Here is a 21,123-nt window from a genome sequence, read left to right on the forward strand (position 1 = left end):
CTTGTAATAGTTTTGACAACATCATGTTGATGCGTAGCTACAGCTAAAAAGTGCGCCACTCGTAGAGAATGAAAAAAAATTCTCAAGGAGTTGAAGGTGCTGGCGTGTGTGACAATAAAAACGGAAAGCTGGATGAGCAATTAACGGACCACGTGTCGCCGCTTCACCCTATTCATAACAGTCTCCACAGATGGTCGCTGTTATCTACACCTCTACCCTCACACGCTTATATTCTCGTCTTCAGATTGTTACACTATAATCATAGGGTAAGTCCACTTGCATGTAATGTTATGCTAATTCTATTGTTTTTGAACGCATGCTTCTGTACGAGTTAGTGACGAGTTCGTTGGTACGCGCAGCGGTTGCAAGAACAACTGTTTGCCTTTTTGAGCCGCAACGCAAGTTCTAACTGGCCGCCATAAGGTAATGTTTATACTATGGAGCAAGCTCGCAGACGGAACGACATAACGCAATGCTGCTACTGCTTTTTTGGCTACCTCGTCTGTAACAGTTACATAGATTCCTTAGCTCCACCTGCAGGATATTGTATTATCACCTCTTTTCGATACTTTTGATTTAGAATTTTGTTTCCGAATTAGGACACAGGAAAATGCAGAGTTAACCGGCTATATCTTTTAAATGAATGACCAGCCAAAGTACCTCATATTGCACCGTTACATAAAACACATACGTACATGTGTATATGCGTATACAGATGTACAGATTGATGCGTGCATATATGTCGTTTGCAATGCGGTGGTCACGCTCAGACTACGTCGTGGGTCGTGTACACAACCTCGATATTACGACTATCAGGACGAAGAAAGATGTATTCTGATTCCAGCCTGATTTCCAGTCGAGAGTAGCATGGCAGGCGCCTCCGTCAATGGCCGCATAACGTCGCCTGTGGAAGTAAAGAAAATACAATATGACAGGGAACGAAATGGAATATTTTTTTAAGCCTTCGTAATAAGAACTTGGATCGGTTAGTCATCTAGTACTTAATACTAATACCAAGTCTATTTATGTTGTCACTTGTATTCGCAGTACCAGGTTAGGTCTGGCACTAAATCGAACTACGTGAAAATTGGGTCCTCCACCGATATGCCTGTTCTGTTCGTTGTGTTCATACGCGTTTTCTTTTGTATTAGAGCGTTCTGCGACTGCCGTGTTATTTTTTATTTTATAGTTTTTCAGTAGTTTCGAGCTGGCAGTTGGGCTAAAATGAGTGACGGCAGGTATTACTAGAAGACCCATTGACAAACGTATGCAAAAAGCCAGTCTATCAGCTATGCCCATTCACGGAGTTGACTGTACAAGTATAGATGCTATACCGTTGGCTATTCTCAAACGTTTGGTAAACCCCTCACACTTTTTATATATACAACGTGGTCACCATGAGTAGGGAGCTTTACTTGCGGTTAAGGCCTTTCGCCCGTGAGGACACTGCTGAGTACTCTCAAATGATAATATCAAGCGTTCGATGGTTCCGCCCTAAACAAGAGCTGGAGGAAACAAGATGATCACAGTCGTGCGGGAAAATTGCACGCTGGAAATATGTTGGTCTTCTTGGCGGCTGGAACCATACTCAAACAAATACACATATACAAATGTATATATATATATATATATATATATGCGTATGGTGCGTAGAAACACGTATATAATAACGATATGACCATCCGAACGTCTCGGAGACATGAGTTTACGTGATCGATTCTTGTCTGATATTTTTAAATGAGAGATCTCCATTTCAAACATTTTGGACCGTCATAAATTATTATTTAGTCTCGATAAAAGGTAGCCAGCGCTAAAACGAAATGTAGATAGCAACGAATATTCTAGCAATGGGATAAACTCGTGGTAGGGCCATGTTCGAAGAGCTAACTGACTTCGTGATAGGAACATTTGGTTGGTTGGCCCCATTTAGAGGAGGGAATCAACGAACACATAACATGTATGTAACATCGAAAATGGAATGGTGCCTTTACCGCTCAAAAAGGACTTAACCAGAAATCTACCCTAATTATGACCGAAGCCCGATGATTCTTAAAGCTGTCACCAGCAGTAAAAAATATAAGGGAAAAATTTACAGGGGAGAAAGCCATGGAGAGGCCAAGGTACCATCACTATTGTTAGCAACACTATGTCAGCTAGCTAAGCATTGTGCTTCGTTGCGTTAGCCCAAGTCGGTCCTCGGATGATGACAAGCCCGGGAAGTCGCCCGAAGACGTCGTTGGCCGCTAACCATAGTGAATAGAAACGGATTGAGAAACATATGTCCGTCAAATGGGACGAAGAGCGGATAGAGTTCTACAGCATCAAGAATTACTATTTCCAACAAGGCGATGCTATCCATCTAGATACGTTTGGATTGCTTTAAGTAAAAACACTATTTTGCTTACAAACCATAGGTTTATAGCCATTTGATGAGGCTTGACTACATAGCATTTGGCTATTTCGCTCTAGCTTCACTCAGTAGAACACACGCGAGGGTTTCTATTCATATTCTATTGCAAAAATGCGCATAGAATTTTTTTCCAACCCCCCATATGTGCGATCTATTATTGTAGAAACGTGGCCGCACACGTAGTTTGAATCCGTTACCTGTGTGCCCCAAACGGTGCTGCTAGCCCATGAACCATAATTTCCTCATTCTATCGCAACTGATCTAATGCTAACCTGGAAAGCGCTGGGTCCTGCTTCGTTGGCATATTAATTGATTAAGCGCATATAAGCTGTTCAGTATGAAGAAGTGGCAAACTTTGCCAGTTGCCGCTGTTAACGTGGCTAGAATGGTAAAAATTGCAGCTGGGACTTAGGACATGGCTATGTATAACGGCGTGGGCACGGACAAAATATTTATTAGCTGCACGCTAGCAGCGGCAACCCACGCTGGACGAAAGTTTCGTAGGCGACTCTGGCCGATGACCGTTCTATGCTGCAGCCACAATGACAAGCAGGCCATCAGCGGTGACAATCCGCGTTACAGCAATAGTGATCTACATAGCCCTAGTTACAATACGGTGCGGTGCCTCTACTTCATTATTTATGTACATCAAGCAGCGAGTTATAGTTGGGCATTATTACCGTGGTTTACTTGTTTCCCCTCCCGCGACCGGTTGCATAGGAAAAGCTTCACGGACCCAATTCTGTGTGTGTGCAGTAATATCTGTCTGTTATTCCCATAGAAGTTAGTCCATGATCTCCAACGCATCACTTATAAGAACACACGAGCGATAGGTTTAGGCGGTAGATACTTCCATGCCGGGGATGTAGATTACTTGCGGGACGCTCAAGGAGTTCACTGGTAACGTCGTCTTGTCATATCAGGGCAAATGTTCTACCTGATACCTCTCAAAATACAGCCGTAGTTCTATGTCGTCGTGATATGAGGCTGCTGTAATGAGACATGCAATCACCTCTTACATTTACTGACATACAGGTTTGTTAAGCTCTCTGCGGTATTTGTCTAGCGGTATGGGCTTTTGTGTTACTCGCGCAATATAATAAATGCTCTCTAAATAATAATGTTGCCCTCGACCGGCATACCCTGCCACCGTTTATAATGAACTTACGTTTACGCAGTAATCCATTACAAAGTCGCCTTCCTTCCCGAAGGTGCAATGGAAACCTCAGGCAGAACTGACCTAAGGACAAGTATGCGACAGTGATAACCCTTGCCAATATCTCTTACTACACAATCTAGGAATCGGCTCTTTAAACTAAACGCTAATTCACACTAAAATCAAATTACTTCTTTTGGGCTTAATATAGAACGACCGATAAAAGTCAGATCTGTGTTTGACTAGAGATACAAGCTCTCTTGAAACACTAAGCTATACGTATAGTCAGCTCCTTTATATTCTTATATCTGATTCCTCGATTCTTCAGAAGGTCTTGCTTCCGCAAGGGACGCGCTGGCAACTCGCAGTTTGCCGTGAATCATACGATGAGGGGGCGAATCCGTGCGACTCTGCGAGTCCAAATATATCTGCATTGGGCTGGTATTTGGTTTTGCATCGGATAAAATGATGTATTCGTCTGCATCTGCATGCTCCCTAGTCACGCGTGGTATTCATCATCGACTCTCAGTCAATATCCTTCATTGAGACGTTGAATACCTTGCCTCAGCACTACAGTGCGTCTTTCCTCTACGAGATGCGACGTCATTACTACTGCTGCCGTTGCCGCCGTACCGCCTGGAGCGGCTTCGCGCAGCTCGGTCCAACGCTTAAGTAACACGGGTGTTATATCTACCCGTAAAGGTTGCATCCCAGTTCCAAACAAAAAGCACAAAAAACCCGAAACCCTTGTTTTCCCATGCTTTGACAGTTGCATTCAGCACTGCTCCGATAGCGTCTTTTTTCACACTCCACATCTGCGTGCGCATGGAACAGCAACGAAGGAAGCATGGAACGACAATACCTTGTTTTTTGGCTAAGAGGCTAAAGATAGTACTGGCTGATTGTCCCGGCTAAGCTTAATACTGCTAATAAAACACGATGATGGACAAACTACCTTCTTTATCATTATCTTCTAGGACCGTCCACTACAGATACCAGTGGCCAAAGTGGTAATGGTAGCAGAGAGTATTGTCACAACCTCAACACAGAAGGTTGATTACCACCCCCCGGACATGTTCTGACCGTACTGGACCTGAGGAGACAGTTAGATGAATGGAAGAGGCTGCTTTATGGTCGGGTTGAACATTGACAATGGACGATATTCCTGTCACACAAGAAATTTCTAGGGATATAATAAGCGCCACGAGTAGGAGGCGGACAATGCATTCCATTGCGCGAATGCCCGTTTCGGCCCATTTGCCCCGTACTAATTCCTAGCATTGTTGTGATGATGATCAGGTCTCTCGGCGTATTAGGTGGGGTGGTGGTAAGATAAAGTGGCTGGATTGAATGGAAGCTGTGAACAAAGGTTTTTCGGTTGCCTTTTTTGCTCTTCTGCTATCATAATGACCCAGCTTCTGCTGCGCAGAGAATCTGAGGCCTGTTAATAACGATGGCCGTTGGGACTTAAAAGGAAGTACAGGCAGCTCAACGGGGAAAAAACTAGTCTCGAGTTACCTATTTATGTATTTGCGTGCAAAACTGCCCAGCTCCTAGGGTGTCTTATATGCCTCTTCTGGGAGCAGTAGTGTAAGATGTCGACATTGCTTACACGATGTTCTTTTACTGAGAACGTCCTCACTTCTCGTCGTCTTCCCCTCTCAGACACTCACTTCCTTCGGCTTCTTCGATGTAAGGAATACTCTTTCTTATATATTACTTCACTGGTCGACAGTGTGTGAGTCTACTTTGCGTTCAAATACGATCACGCATGGACGCAGCAGCCTTCAATGAGCTTCAACTATTTAGGTTGCAAATACATGGCTGGTGGTAACTATGGCGGAGAAAATAGTGGAAGAGACTACGTCGGAGCTTTCCTCCGCACCGTGTGTCATCGGAGCTGTCTCGTGCTAAGCTCGCGTAGCTATGGCTGCTGGCCTTGCCCTGCATACTCAACGTCACTCTAAGCGTTGACGGCAATGGGCGCAACGGGTCTGGCAGTCACTTGCCATGTCATTGGAAATGCCAGGCAGGCAGGCAGGCAGGAAGGCAGGCAGGCAGACTTCCCGGGCTTAGAGCATCCTCATAGCCCGTCTTTTTTTGAGTACATTTGATGTAAGTCGCTTCTGCTTCTCGCCGTTGCTTATGTGGCAGCAGGCTCCTGTTGCTAAAGAAAGCAGTATGACCAAGGAGACGCTGAAAAGACGACAGCCAGCAACGAACCGACGGGCGAACACTCTGCAATAATGCCACCAAGGCTGCAGACTACTGCTGTTCCCATTGCCGTTATTTCTGTTGTTGCTTACTCGAATTGTTCCAGGTCCGTCTTTATCCAAAATAGATGTCGTAAAATTGCCTGAGGGAAATACTCAGTTCGCACTTGCTATAGTACAAGCTTTACTCGTTCACCGTTGTCATTACATTGCGTTCAAACGGTTCGGCAAAGTTTTAGCAGTATGTTAGACGCATTTATTTGCCACAGTGTGACCATCACGTCTCTTCTCATCAACGACGACATTTACTGGGCGCTTCGCTATCGAAACGCTACTAATCTTACGTCATGCCGTCTCTACTCAGTATATTCGAACGGGTAATACGAAACAACAAAACCTTATATTCGTTGTCACAAACGCATTGCGCACAGTGTGTGATCGAACGTTTACTATTCCTCACAAGCAGGAGGTCCTTACGCTGTCCTAGCGCGTTGGACGGTTAGAATCAGGTACTAATTTATACCCGTTCATTTGTCCAAGCCTGTTTGGCTTTTTCATCATCGCTGTTCTCTAAGTTTTTAGAGCAGCCAGTCGTTGTCATGGCATGCATAAAACACCAGGCCAAACGCAAACGTTATTAGACTAATGATTTTAAACAAATCTCATTGGCAATCTAATTCTGCTGCTAGAGGGTCATATAAGTTTAGATCGACTGGTTAGCAACACAAGATGGCGTGGTACTTTGTTTAAAGAAAAAGAAAAGTTCTATAGCTGCACGAGCAACTACCGTTGATGTCGAAAGTAATGTTGTCTATGATGATGATGGTGATGCTGATGGCGCTGCTGGCGGTGGCCACGTTGAGGACCCAATGTAGGCTAGTCTGCATACACCTGACGCTACGATTTCCCTCCACAATTGCCCCGAAATAACCCTGCTACACTCAATGCACTTAGGCTGTAGGGAATAGGTTTGTCTTTACAACTTCGGGGCGGATCGGGGTAGTGCTGAGCGGAGCATACAGCAGACCGGTTTGTTGGTTTGCGAGCAGTGCCTGCTTTCAGAGCCACGCAAACGACGTTGTAATACGCACTGTTCAGTGTGTTTCTGTGAGGCTTGGTAGCACGACGTTCCTGGATTTGTTTCGCTGCTTGGCGGCAAAACGCGTTCTCAGATCTTCCCTTTCTTCGATCAGGGGGAGATATCAGATGTCTCTTTCTCTTCTCACCAGTTTTATTCTCTACCCAGCTGGCCGTTTAGGCTCCTTTTTTGTTGTCCGGTTTCGCTGGGCAGAAACCCACTCAACGGTCGCTGCAATGAACTTCCTGTTTCCCGTCTTCCATTCGGATTTTCCCACTTGAAAACAAACGAGCTACCAGTACAGGGTTCTGGCGCTTGCCGAGCTTTTAGAACGAGAGTCGGGTTGTGTCACCGGCCTGGTAGCAAGCTTTGACCTTACAGGGCTTGACTTGTATTGTTAAAGGGCAGTTCTTTTGCGAGAAGAGTACAGGCCGCACTGCGTTTGGCCGCTTTCTAGCTGCATAGGCGCCGTTGAACTCAAAGAAGGATCACAGCAACGTTGCCTTTTCAAAACCCTTCCTCGGTTACAGTCGTTTCTAGGAGACAGTTTATCTACTATTTAAAATATTGCGTAATATGGCGGCAGTACAATATGCGTAGTGCTCTTATTTGCGCTTAGAGTGTGATATACAGTATAAAAGGCTTTAGATGTTACTAGATAGAGCGACAGATGTGTGATAATATTTCTTCGTATCACTCATATATACACATCACTATATGGCAATGTACATACTTTCTACTCAGTTGCGTCTCTGGTTAGAGCAGCAAGCGAAGATAATTGTTCATAAAATAGCTGATAAATAATGTTGGTAGCTCTGATCGCCAAAAAGGGCGTCTTTACGCAGTTAGTTTCGAGAACGCTTTGTAGCCTAAGTCAGCGAAGCTTTGACTGCTCTTTGATCGAATCACTGATCACCTTGGTCGGCAGACCACATCATCTCAACAAATCATATCAAACACATATCAACAAAACATAATCGAAGCACATTAGATGCCATCATCGAACACATAGGTGACCAGACAACAAACTGACAACTTCAAGCGTACATTGCAATCAGATCTATGTACGAGTACGGTCTGCATAGTACGCGTTGGTATCTGAACATGCGTGAGAGTCTGACGAGCAGCTCGTGTCTTTGTGCTCTTCTAAATGGCATGGCCCATGGTTGCACGGGTAGGCTTGCTCCAAGCAACGCAGTGCACTGTCGCACTCAGAACAGAGAGAAAAAACCCGAACCACATTTCTATTAGCTTATTTCTTTCATGTCCTATTGTATCCTCCAAGGGAAGCAGAGATCTCACATGGCTAAAAGAGAGGACATGAAAGTCAGCATACTTAGACATCGACATGATAATCAACAATACTAGCAACTCGTAAAAGACACGTAACACTGTCCGAGTCTGAAAGGTCGAAAGACGCTTCGGGGTGTCACAAGCGAAAAAGGAGCGCAGGGTAGAAAACCTTGTCTGGCTTCCAAAGACACCTACCGTTAGTGGTGGCAGTAACCTTCCTCAATCTTCTTTGTCACTGCAGTAATTCAGGCCATGTCCAATCATTTCACCTCCTTTAAAGATAATCCTATAAAGATTCCTTACTTTTGGCCTGTCTTGTCTCGGAGAAGCTCTACTGCTGTCACGGTCATCGCCGACGCAAAAACCACCGCAGTGAAGGCTCAAAGCCGCGTGACTCGTATACAGAAGCTATGCTCCACTTCGCTTCAAGCAGAAGAAAATGGATTTGATAGTCGCAATGGCGGCACCTTCTCCAGCCACGGCGCGGGCAGGTGACGGGTGGTTGGCGTTTGCGTAAAGATCTATGGCGTCTGCTCACGACGCGTCAGCGATGTCAGGACTATCCGTGTATCTACGTGCTTGCTGAATGGGTGATATTGTACATGTCTGGAGTAGACAACGACACACGGATGAAGCTTAAACAGAATTCTGATTGAAAAGCCATCGTTGCCTGTCACACGCATGTGCTTTAAATATAGTTTTCTGTCTTTATTGTCATTAAATTACAAATACTCTGAAAGAAAGTACGAAATCATATAAGCCGAAGGACATTTATTCCTATAGTGAATAAGCAGCCTTCGATCAGTTAAACATTTACTCATATTCATTGTTATTTTTTCTTTGACAATATCAGCTATTTGTGGTTATTAACAACTTTGACTCGATTCATATTAAAACGCTCTCTTTTTCTAAAACGTTACATATTCAGTATTCAATATTTCACTCATAGAGTACATACAAGATACGTATATTTGCCTCTTGCAGAATCTTCCTGGCCCTTTTTAGCTGCAGTCGATATTTTTAGATAAAACCAACGCCAAGAATGGATTTCCTTGCATCCACCCCTTCTTTCCCACTGTCCTTTTCTATACGTAAGATAGAACATTCATACGGGATCGTATAGCGGTGAAAGTGCCACAGAAACTGGTCTGCGCACACCGATGGCCACTACTGTGTGGGAGAAACACAGCCGAGTTCCTTTAGCAATGGCTGTTGCAGCTTCGATTCGAAGGACTATCTAGTGATACATGAGTGCAACCGAAGACATACTCATTCGTTCCACTGATTGACTGACCCTCGTAACAGTAGTAGTCGTAGTTTCGCGACTGAGTAACTGAAGGCAACTGTAATCCAGGACGCGACACCCACTCATTCTTTGTAACCTTCATAGTTAAACCTACACGAGTGTCAGCTTCGCTGGGTTCGCCGGGATCTACCGGCGGTGGCAGGATTGGCTGGGTAAGTTCTTTGCGAGACATTTTTGGTACACGATCAGCATCGACGTTGTCGTCAACGCTATTATTTAGAGTAGCAACTGCGGCGATAGCAGCAACGGCGGGAGAACGATTAGCAGATAGATGTCATCGTTGCAACGATACTGGTACTATAGTACGATATTCGAAGAGGTGATCTGCGATTAACAACCGAAATGCGTTGACTTCATTCTGTCAGGACGCAGGTATGTTCACGCACATAGCCCATGCCATCATACCAGAAATGCATCTGCATCGATGAAATAGAAAATAAACGTTGGAACTGTTCATTTCAATCTGAGTGGAAACGAATGAAAGAGTAGCTAGAAGCAACTGTGTGTAAACAGGGGAACAAAGCAAAGGGGGGTATAGGTGAAAATCAGGTGACTCGTAGAGATTCAGGATCAATGGACAAGTACGTAGGAAGGATTATGCTAATTTTGTTAGCAGCACTCTTGCCTCTTCATTCGTCCTCGATGACTGCCGCTAATTTTCTGTGTTTTGTTTCGTTCGTCCCAACTCCGATCGCTGCATCTGCCACTTCCGTTCCCCCCTTTCAACGTCATTATGTGGAGGATTTACATTGTCGTTGAAGACGAGCCAATTGATTACAAACAAAACAATAATAAAACTTCAATGAATTCGGATTCGCTAGCGCCGGCAGCGAACGCTGCTGGTACGCGAGTCGTTTTCGCAAAAGCTGACTTTGGCAGCCAGCACTGCGTGCGTGTCTACCATATGCCTGTGTCGATCATTCAACTGGTTTAAGGCTCCATGCGGTCATGCGTCACGCTATGCAGAAGCGATATAATCAAACAACGTCAGTTACTTCCTCGGACGTCTATTGTATTGCTGCAACAATGCACTGTAATAGCGTTCGGTGGTACTACGATAATTCGTATCCTGTTAGGATGTTGACGCTTCCTGCGCTGTCCTCAAAAGGGAGATGGATCATCTGATCAAGGTGCCACCTGCAGTACCCCCCAACCCGAGGTCTACCTAAATATTGGCTGTTGGTAATCGAGCCGTTAGTTGTTAGTAGGAGCAACGAAGTCATCGATAATGCCGACGTGACCCATCGTTCGAACTAGTGAAATATTACTAGTGAACTAGTGAAATTTAAGAGCTGTGTTGAACAAACCCGAACCGGATGAGAACGTTTGCAAACAGGGGAAGAAATAAGTATAGTCACTGCTTGAGCGTTAGCGTTCTATTTGTATCGCTAGGCGGGAACAAAGCGCCAGTTGGACTTATTTTCTGTGATGGTTTTGCTCTAGCTGGCGACGTTGGCTCCGAACAACGTTTACTACAATCGCATCGTATTGACTGTCGCTGACTTTATTCTCGCTGCTGCTGCTGCTGCTGACGTCGGTTGTTCGATACGTGGACCGACGACCGTTATCAGTCCTGTAACGCGTCGATTGGCGCTGCTGGTGGGCAGATAGCCCTGGTTAAAGCAGCTGGCTGGCCTCTAGCGGTAGAAAAAAAAAACCGTCAATAGAGTAGTGTGGATCAACGTTATCAAGATTTAGAAAAATTATAATTAGAAGAAAATATGTATAATTAATGCATTCATGTAAATGGTATTGCACTGTATACGTGTATGTGCGTACACATAATTGGAATACAATCCATATGCAGAAAAGCATCGTTCGGAGGTTGTGTCGCGATATTCTTTTCAATCAAGCAAATATATGTTAAGAATGTATCCTTCTAAAGGAACTGGTTTGTCACTTCCGTAAGCGAATTCACTAGGACTGGCTGGATTGATTATTGAACAATCAAAAAAGCTGACATAATGGCGGCAAAGTGACCTCTACGGAGAATCTACCTGCATTGAACTTCTCTACCGTCCAATCAAACAAAACTTGTTAAATAGAATAAAAGTTAGTATCATCGAGAACATTTTTTACAGACGTGGTGACTTCTAACCAGCCATTTCTTCAATAGCCTATTGTCTTGGCAAATGTCATCGGGCATACAAAATCGATCGTCTCCTAAACTAGAGCTTCCGCCAGTAAAAAAAGCACTGCACTTGCCAATTGATCTGGGTAAGTGCGCCACTTATTGTCGGCTACGGCTGTTTTTAGAAGTGCATCACTTCAGCAATCATGTTCGGACACCCCTGGGGCTCCGACAGGAGGAGAGGACCATCTTTCGTTTACTTAGATGCGGGTGGCGTATACCATGATGCTTCACGTCCCTCTCTTGCCAAGCCGTCACAGTGTTCAGTTTTACTTGTCTGTTACTCTGACGCATATATTTTTCGACCCTCTGATCGCCAACTCAGTATCAGCTAGAATGCTTGAAGCAGTTTTCCGTTTATGTTGGCAAACGCCCCTTTTAGGCATTGCTGGCAAACAGCCTCGGCATTTCCACCCCCACTACCCCCCCCTGCTGGCAGCGTCGTCGTCGTCATCGCTGCGTTCCCGAAAGAGCCTCATGATCATAATCATCATTCTGGCCAGCTGTCAGGAACTGGTGTACTTCCGACAACCTTTAAGTTTTTCTAAAAGGTGTCTATTGCCATTTTGGTCCTCGGAGCAGCTTCGAGTGTCGCCCGGTCTCTTCGAACGTCAGTTCTGAAAATTACTGTAACATTGCAACCCGCCATGAAATTCATGTGCTGCGTCGTACCTACACAGGTAATTGCCCAACGGATTTAGCAGATCTGACAGACCCCACAATAACAACAGAGGCATGTTATGCTCGAAGTTGTGACAGCGGTGGCGACGGCGCCGGCAGTAACGGCCGCAGTACAGTGCTTTTTCGATACGAAGCGCGCAGACAAAAATATTTCCTTGCTGCTTTTTTACAAAGAGCTCAAAACGAGAAAAAGATGCGACCAATAACAACGGTCATCTAACCATGAAAAATGAACGCTCATTTTTCTTTTTTTTGAAAAAGAGAGAAGGGAAAATTGCAATGGCGATGATAAAAAAAAAAAGTAAACAAAGTAAAAGGCATGCTTCAGGTGAAAGCTGCCGAACTATCCAATACGACACGTCACGGAATTGAGGGTACCACAAACGAAATTTTGTTCCCCCGCAGAGAATCCCCCGCAATAAACTGACACGAGGTGATCCGAAGATGTGAGATCTGAGGCAAATATAATGAAATGATAATACTGTCTACGCAACAACAACGACGACGGCGACAATAACAATCACAGAGAAGACAACGAAAAGCTCTGTCAGCAAAGTTCGTTTAAAAAAAGCCAAAATAACAAGGCCAAATTTAGGTCAATCATGAGCAACCTGCAGTACAATAGAGGGGTGGTAAAAAACATCAACTGGAAACGAAGCAAATAACGGTAAAGAATAAGTCATATGCAGAAAAGGAAAAGTTCAATGAAAGTGAAAATCAAATAGAATTATTATTTGGCATGCAGCAGCAGAATGTCTATAATCTGATTCAATTTAAATACAATTCAAGCAACTTGATGGCAGTGTCGATATGCCAGATGGTCCCTTCGTTTAGGCCTTTGCCTCATCGTTGGCAGGATCTGGGCAGTCGTCTGTTTAACTAATATTTTTTTCTTTTCAAATGTTTCCCTCCGTCTGCTATATGTACTACGGTAGCTTTCCGATCGCATGATGTCTATACAGAAGATGACCACAGACCGTCCGTCTGCTTCTATCTGTCATTTTCCTAATACCTACTTACTAGCTTGCTAGACATGACTATAACCTTTACTCATAGTGAAGATATTATGCTAAAAAATAAGACATCAGACGAAAAGGCTTCATCCTGGCCCATTTCCAATCGCTGCAATTGCCGTCATAGACGATCGCTGAAGATTGTTCCACGAAGCTGCCTCGACCGCTGTCAATGCAGCTGCCCCGTAATATCCTCCATTTGGGAGAATGACACTCTGGGCCAGACTGGGCCGTCTGACAATAGATAGACATTCTCGTATCGGTCATGTTTGAAGTGGCTGACCGACAAATAAGAAAGGGCTCCGCGGACGCCCAGGGTGCCGTGTCGCTGGGTGCTTCAGGAGACGCTCATACGTTACGCAGTGCAGTTTCAGTTCTGTCGCACTATTGGCCGTCACCGCTACTACTACCGCTAGCAGAACTGTTTTAATGATAAACCGATCTTCATTTGATATTTGCTTCCTTCCACATCGCGTCAAACATCCTCATCCAATATTAACGTGATGTTAGCCGCGTTGGCGTTCTAATGTTACATTACGCCGCCGTGAAACGTTAAAAATCAAAATTTTATCATTTTTTTCATCGTTGCAAATTTCGATGACAGTGGCACATAGAGTCAGCGCTCTGGTGCTGCCAAGTTAATCACTGTCACGTTGACGGCCGGCTAACGCAATGTTTGTAGAAGTAGAAATAGTGTTCAATAGAGAGCTTAGACCCATGTCTAGACAAGAGGTGATGGGTGGGAACTACTATGGGGGGTATCACTGTCAGAAATCGCCATACCGCTATGCGATCTTTATGATAGATTGGCGCAATTGTGATATCTAATACCCTACACTACCCCCCGTTGGCAGTACGCGACACCACACGCTAAATGGACGCATTATGGCTATTCTCTTACGATAGAGGTTCTACTATGATCCTTCCCCTTTCGACTGCTATATTACCTAGCTTGAATAATAGTATCGTTAACAAATAAATATAACAATTATATTACTGGTTGTGATCATTTTTCTCTATCAAGACCTTATCAAAGTAGGCAAACGCAAGTGGTGTTCTAGCGGTAGTCGGCTCACGTTTGGTTAGCTTTTTGTTGCAACTAACTAGAAGATGAAAATGAGGTCAAAATGGAATCGAATTTCGTAGGAAGGATAGTAAAAAAAATGTTAGGGATAAGATCGTAAAAGCGTAAGTTCGGCAGAAGCGAAGGAGTTGTCAGTGGCAATGGATTTAACTGAGGGAGATTTGACTTCCACAAGGCTGACCAGGGGAGCTCATCCACAAGCGACCCGTGCTTAGCATAGAGGGAACCGCGAGGTTACTCGTGGTACAGGCAATGTTATTAACAATGGCGACAATCCTCGTGACACAACTCTTGCTACGGATCATGACGATACTGAGGACAAGGCGGAATAGGTTGACAACCTACATTAGGCCACGCAAAACAGTAGTTAATCCTCGGCTTAATGATAATCGGTGTCCTTCCACCTTCTAGATCTCCCTGATATCCTCGCCAGAGGATTTTAGGAAACACGGGGCCTCTGGGTAGTAAAGGTAGAGGAATCTTGGAAGTCCAAGCAATGCGAAATCAGGAATAACCACGAGAGCAGAAGCAGTCCGTGCTAGCGCTGGCCTTTGTCTTGCTGCTACTCAGGCGACGAACCGCGTATACGACGACGACGCATATCATCTGGATGATTTATGACACATATGGTCTGATGCAGCCAGGCTCTACTAAACCTTATTAGTCGAACATCTTAGGTAAGCGGAAGCTTTCTGTTTAGCAGAAGACAAGCTGCCAACTTTATTTGTCACCCTTTTGCCACCAAGGAAAGCAGGACCAGCTCGATAAAAGGCAGAAAGACAAATCGCATACGTTGTCACTAGGCGGGTCCATACTCTTGCGATAAATATGTCAAAGGAATGGCGGTATCCAAGTAATTGACTTTCTGGCGGCAAACAATTTACTAAAAAGTTTACCATTTTATAGACTGAATAAAGTAAGTATTAAAGCTAGTTAATCTATTCTGAATCAAATGAAATTGGTTTGAGGAAACAGAAACCTGACCGGTGCTTTTACTTTATTACAGGTAAGAATGACCCGCAGTCCACATGGGAGTAATACAACGACCCTGATGCATGGATCATTAATCTCTACGGCTTAAACTGATGTATTCCGAGTATATAGGTTATAGTCGTCTCATTGAACCTTCTTTTTCTTCCTTTTAAGTTACCCGATACTTTGGCCAGCTATCGGTTGTTAAAGTTAATATGATTCACTGTTATAATAATTAAGCTCAACCAGCGAACATAAACATCGATCTGTAGAATATATACAAATATAGTATTCCTACCACAAGCCTTCTGTACACTTGTGCTTGAGTTTAGCCAGTTCGATTTACTATTATTGTCCGTATAGTATTTGGTCCTTTTTGTCCCGCTGCAATATCACTTAGTTCGTAGATAGCAATAATGTGACTCTCGCTGCTGCTGTTTTGATTGCTGATCTCTGCGAATTATCTGTTTAATCCGAGAAATAGCGAACAAGAAACGAACGTATTTAGGTCTATAGAAGGACGGCATACCTGCTTAATGTTGTATTATCTCCGTTACTCAATGGGATAGGCCACGCTCAGCGCACAGCAGGTAGATGACCATCGCCAGATTGGCCTACAGCAAGTCTTACCCAAGTGTTCCTACCAGTACTTCTTCTTTGCTGCGTAAACTCACATCAATTTAGTCGATCAGCGGTGGCAGCGATCCTACATTCTTAAAGATGGACTGCAATTTGGGGGCGGGCACGAGCACAAACGGTTTGATAACGTGGTGGTTAGAGATACAGCAGCTGGGCTTGTCGTCACGACCACGTGCTTTCTGCAATGGATCAGTAGAAATCAACGCAGCTGTCTTAGCGTAGGCCAGGTGGGTCAACGGTGCGAAGCAAATGAATAGTTATATGCCAGTGTACTACTGCACTAACCGTTACCGTTATCGCTGCTGATGACAGTGGTGCTGTTGACGGCTGCAGGTCCAATCTGATCGTTTGACAGGACAATAAACGAATAGACGGATGGATTTAGCTGACAGCAATGTACTAAGAAAAGCTCATTCTTAGTCTAGAATCGAGCAAGGTATAGGCACAGCAGTAATCTGGTGGCAACAGTAATTATGTTATGATAAAATCATAATAAAACGAAAGTGATACGGTAAAATTGTGTATAAGCACACAGCTGAACGATGTGTACAATATACAGTTAAACTATTATGGTGTGTATCATTACCGTCAAGGCGTGTCACTGTGTGGTAGCGTAAAAACTAAAAGGGTATTTTGCGCTACTTGATACCCTGCACTCATGCTGCCAGAATCGCAAAACAGAAAAAGTTCACGACATTTGATTGTATTCCTCGAAGTATGTTATTAACTTTCTGCAAATATCAAGTTGACCGGTTAGACTCTAAGCGTTGACTTGCAGTAAAGGCTCTGATGTAGACAGCCAGCTATTTGTTAAAACTATAATGATGTTCGTACTTTGTGACGCTATGCACTGTTTTTGCATAGTCAAATATCGGCTCCTTCAATAACCAACTATGTATGCTTCGATTTGTGTTAGGTATGCCTATTTTCGATTAAGCTTTGCCCATCTGTCATAAGCTCCAGTCAATTTGATACTATTATTATTCATGTTATTGTTATTATTTACGTTACGAACTAAAATTTGTATGCTATATTCAATAGGACATAGGCTACATATTGCGATGGGCGATCCGCCTACTGTGACCATAGGCGATAGGCTTCCTCCTCTAGCCATTCCTAACAAACATAGGTACAAGTATTACTTATATAGGCTCCTGAAACAGAGTATAATCAATCATTAAAGAAGCGTGCGTAACGTTGTGACCCCCCCCCCCAACCCTCACCGTCAAATATAATGACAAGTCAAAGCTGCGGCAGTTTCTTTACGTCCGAAGTGTACACTTGATCCGCACAGTAATTCTCAGAATAAATTTGGATGAAGTCAGATAGAATTAGTTACCAGGATTGTTTGGGGAAGACTGCCTCGTCTTGAAGGTGGTTATTTGTACGCAATGTCTGTTTCTTCCACGTTGTATAGAGTATCTTTTGAATCGTTTTAAAACGCTGCTACACGTCCGTTTTCCCCTATTTCTTACTCTGCGAAATTTTTAGTTGTAAAACACAAAATGGATATCTTACTTCCATAAGGGCATGCAATACTCTGTTATGCACAACTAAACAGAGCACACGTACCTACTGTATTATAATAGTTGTACGCACCCGCCGATCGTTATCGAATATAATTACATATCGTCCACATACGATACGAGGACGCAGTTCTTAGCGACCTAATCGGCGCTGTCGTCAATGTTATTGTTGCTAAGACAACAAAGTAAATAAACTGCGCTAGGGATGGCAGCATCTATCGTCGTAGTTGTAACGGTTCTGGGTAGACGACTGCCGTTCGTACTGCGACTGCGCACAGCATTTCGTCTGCTTTGTTTTAGTTAATTCTGGCCGAGCACTTACCGCCAGTGTTGTTTTGGCTGCTACTTTTGTCGGCGTTATCGGTCGTGACGCCGCTTTATCGGGCGTGCGCTGAGACGCACGAGCGTATAGTGCTATAGTAGGGGTAATAGCAGCAGTTGTTGTTGTTCTTATTCATGGGCTGGTGTGAGTGCGAATGATTCGGATACGTGCGCTGTAAACAATACCGGCAGCTACAGGCAGACTTTTCTTTTTGGTTTTACGCTGCTGCTCGTTTCTGAAACGCGCGTCTCGCGGTAGAGTTATCGTTCCAGCATATCCACTGTCGAAACAGTGGCAACGCAGGGTGCATCAATCAAAAGTATTCACACTCCTGTTTAACTAGCGAACAGAAGATATCTCGTAAACAACAATGAAAAGAAGATATAACAGCGATTAATACCTCGAGCTAGTGTGACGTCTGGCTACTGCGAAATGAAGAAAAAATATATTGCGAAGATCGTAGCAGTCGCTGTAGTGACTGTGATGATAGTGTAGGTAGGGATGCGGGCAGATCAGAAACAGATAAACATACTATAAAATATGAACTAGGACGGTGCCAAAAACGGCGGTAGGTGTAAGCCGCAACTATCGTCATTAGCGGCGGCGGCAATAGATGTTGTCGCTAAACGGCCAACGTTCTCCGTTTGTTGACGTCACCATTGTTGACATTGTTGTTTCTCTGACCAGATCATTTCACTGCTTCTACAGTTATTATGTTGCTAATGTCGAGCGCGGAGAAGTGTCCCCTGCCCCACCGGCACCGAATATGTAATAAAAGCGGAACGTCATTTCGAGACGCATTTCGCACACTGTCGCTATATATCGTTGTAAAAAGGAGTGGCATGACAATGAAGAGCGGAGCACAGTTAGCTGGGGCTGACCGGACCCGTGGATAACTCTCCTTTAGTCTGACACGTTTACCGCCATCGGCTCAGACTCTGCTTATCCGAATCCATTACAGCAGCATCGTCAGCTCGAAGCAAGGAAACAGATAGATACTGTTTCCTTGCTCCGTTGAGCTGAAAAACGAAAAGTAGTAATAGAAGATGGCTAGGAGGTCAGCGAAGACGCACCATTGCTCCGTTGCTCAGTGTATTACAATTTTTCCAACTGAGCTAGTGGTGGCCCGTTTAAATTAAACAAAAGTTAACAAATACTTCCCAAAAAAGCATTAAATAGCAATCAGCAAAATCAATCTAAAGCTCATCCTTTTCCGCTCTTCTTACCCGCCTATGCATCGCTTAGAATCACGATCGGTACATCATTGGTCGGTGTGGCAAAATAAAGTCACAATAAGCATATGTTTGCTTACTCCAGCTTGTGTCGACGATCGATCAACCGGTGATAGTATGAATCGGCTCTGCTTGCGAAAAGCTGACCAGTGGCTGAATAGTCACGTAGTGTATTTGTCGGGCCTGCTGTGGCACAGTATAGCAGACACAGGCCAAGACGTTAATAGACAGAATGTTCCTATATATTATACTTATGTCATTTTGATCGTCCCAGCAAGGATATTTCCGCTTTGTTGGTAAAATACGCTTATTACTTCGATTCTTCTTGCCCACAACGTCAGTGGTAACAGTAACAGCTGAAATTGTTTCGCCCCCCGGGCCAGCCCCGTAACAATGTCAAGCCCCCCCGTTGTAGGGTTACCTTGAAACATCTCTATGTCGTTGGTACTGATTCTCTATTGATTTGCTGTATGTGCTAACAAAACACCCTAATTACCTAATACGAAGTTGATCGCAACTATTATTATTACCGGAAAATATAACACGGAAGAGGATCAAAGCTGGGTAATTTTCAACAGGGACTTTACAGTAGTAACGGCTACAGTGGTACAACTAGTACCAGATATAGAATGTACGCATGATATGCTACGGTGCCTGCCTTTATGGGTTATAACACTAGGTAGCAATAAATGTCTTCGCCCGCATCAGTCGATCGTAAATCCAGTTCTTGCAGGTGGCAGCATTCGTTGTAATGTAAAATGCTTATTTGTTGGCTTATATATATACGGTCACAGATGCATCATGCGGCATTATTTACGGTAGCTGTTCTTCGTTTGCAACGCTACTTCAGAAGATTTGAGCGCTCGTTCCTTAATTACTTGTTGACAAACGTGATTCGGGCAATTGGCATGACGATATGAGATCCATCTACATAGTCAACCGAATGGCGTGAACGATAGTTATTTTGAAGCGAATGGACTACTAGAAGAAGGTGTCTCTATCAACGACAAAACCGACCACAGTTACAGGACCTATCAAGGATATTGCATATTTCGAATAAATCAAGATGGCGTCTGGCAGTAATGCGTGATACGTCATTCATGCTATGGTATAGACGTAATTATTATCATTTATCCGTATAATATGTTACACAAGGTATATTAAACGTTCTAAAGCCGGATTGGTTTTAATGGGCTCGGGTTAGTGCAGAATAAATATAAGAACTGAACAAAATGAGGAGAGGTCTGTGCGGTACCCTGGTATTGCATCCACCCGGCGATTTAGACCTTCCGATGCCGCAATCCAAGAACATTTGCAATTACGATTTCAGAACATCTTGTTTACATGTAGGCCGTTCCGAATCGTGCTGGAAGATATAGGAGAACCTCTCTCGTTTTACACTAGCGATGGTAATATTACTTTTCCCCTTCCGCGGGTCTTCCTGTGTTGCTGCCGCCTGGAACAAGCTTCGCCCCCTCCGGGGTTGGACAGAGTAGGGTATCTCTATGCGTTCTTGATATATCCAGTTGTCATGACAGGCTCCCAGTAGCACGAAGTCGAACTCAATCCCAGTGTGTTCCTATATCGTTCCTTCGCAGATAGGAGTCTGCCGACACCGCCAGCACTCGCGTCGTCTGTTCATACTAACCAAGTCGGCCCGTTGGACCGGGCTACTATGGATCATAAAAAACTACAGCGGGAGCATCGTTGCTTACCGTCAGTCGTAGCGCAGATAGCATTGTGTCCTCTAAAAGTTTGACATCAAAGCAAAAGATGCTGCGACAAGGGATACAGGATAGAGTAGCAGTGCGTGAACTTTGACGAGTCATGCACTGTTCTGGTGGTGACGATGCTCATTGTTAGCAGTAATGGCCGTCTGGCTATTTTCGTGTCTCTTTTTTCTGCTGAAACTTGCTGCGACGGCGGCCTGCTACGCTGGGCTGGGCTGGGCTGTTGGTTGTCGTATCGATCCATCATTCTACTTATTTGTTGGCTTATTATGCAAAGGAAATTGTCTCTCGCTGCGTGCTTGCATTCGATATGTCATGTCGTATTGATGACATGACC

At 44.2% G+C, this 21,123-nt stretch overlaps 3 long non-coding RNA genes across 14 annotated transcripts in view; 2 read left to right on the forward strand and 1 right to left on the reverse strand.

The window, feature by feature from the left end:
• The window catches only part of LOC111263969 (uncharacterized), an 89,302-nt gene extending 69,026 nt beyond the window's left edge, over positions 1-20,276 (reverse strand). For 7 of the 12 annotated variants that reach the window (XR_002682556.2, XR_002682555.2, XR_015312504.1 and 4 more), the window contains exons 1-2: positions 15,867-16,555; positions 696-904 (exon numbers count right to left, since the gene is read on the reverse strand). This is a non-coding gene — a long non-coding RNA (uncharacterized LOC111263969). The other 5 variants (XR_002682567.2, XR_002682565.2, XR_002682569.2 and 2 more) reach the window with 5 other exon arrangements.
• The window catches only part of LOC147753014 (uncharacterized), a 60,719-nt gene that overhangs the window by 3,669 nt on the left and 35,927 nt on the right, over positions 1-21,123 (forward strand). The window lies entirely within an intron of this gene.
• On the forward strand, positions 9,099-15,650 carry LOC111263970 (uncharacterized). Its single transcript, XR_002682572.2, has 2 exons — positions 9,099-9,608; positions 15,372-15,650. It is a non-coding gene; the product is annotated as an uncharacterized LOC111263970 (long non-coding RNA).

This window comes from Varroa jacobsoni, unplaced genomic scaffold, assembly GCF_002532875.2.
Source record: "Varroa jacobsoni isolate VJ856 unplaced genomic scaffold, vjacob_1.0 scaffold_806, whole genome shotgun sequence".
Lineage (NCBI taxonomy): Eukaryota > Metazoa > Arthropoda > Arachnida > Mesostigmata > Varroidae > Varroa > Varroa jacobsoni.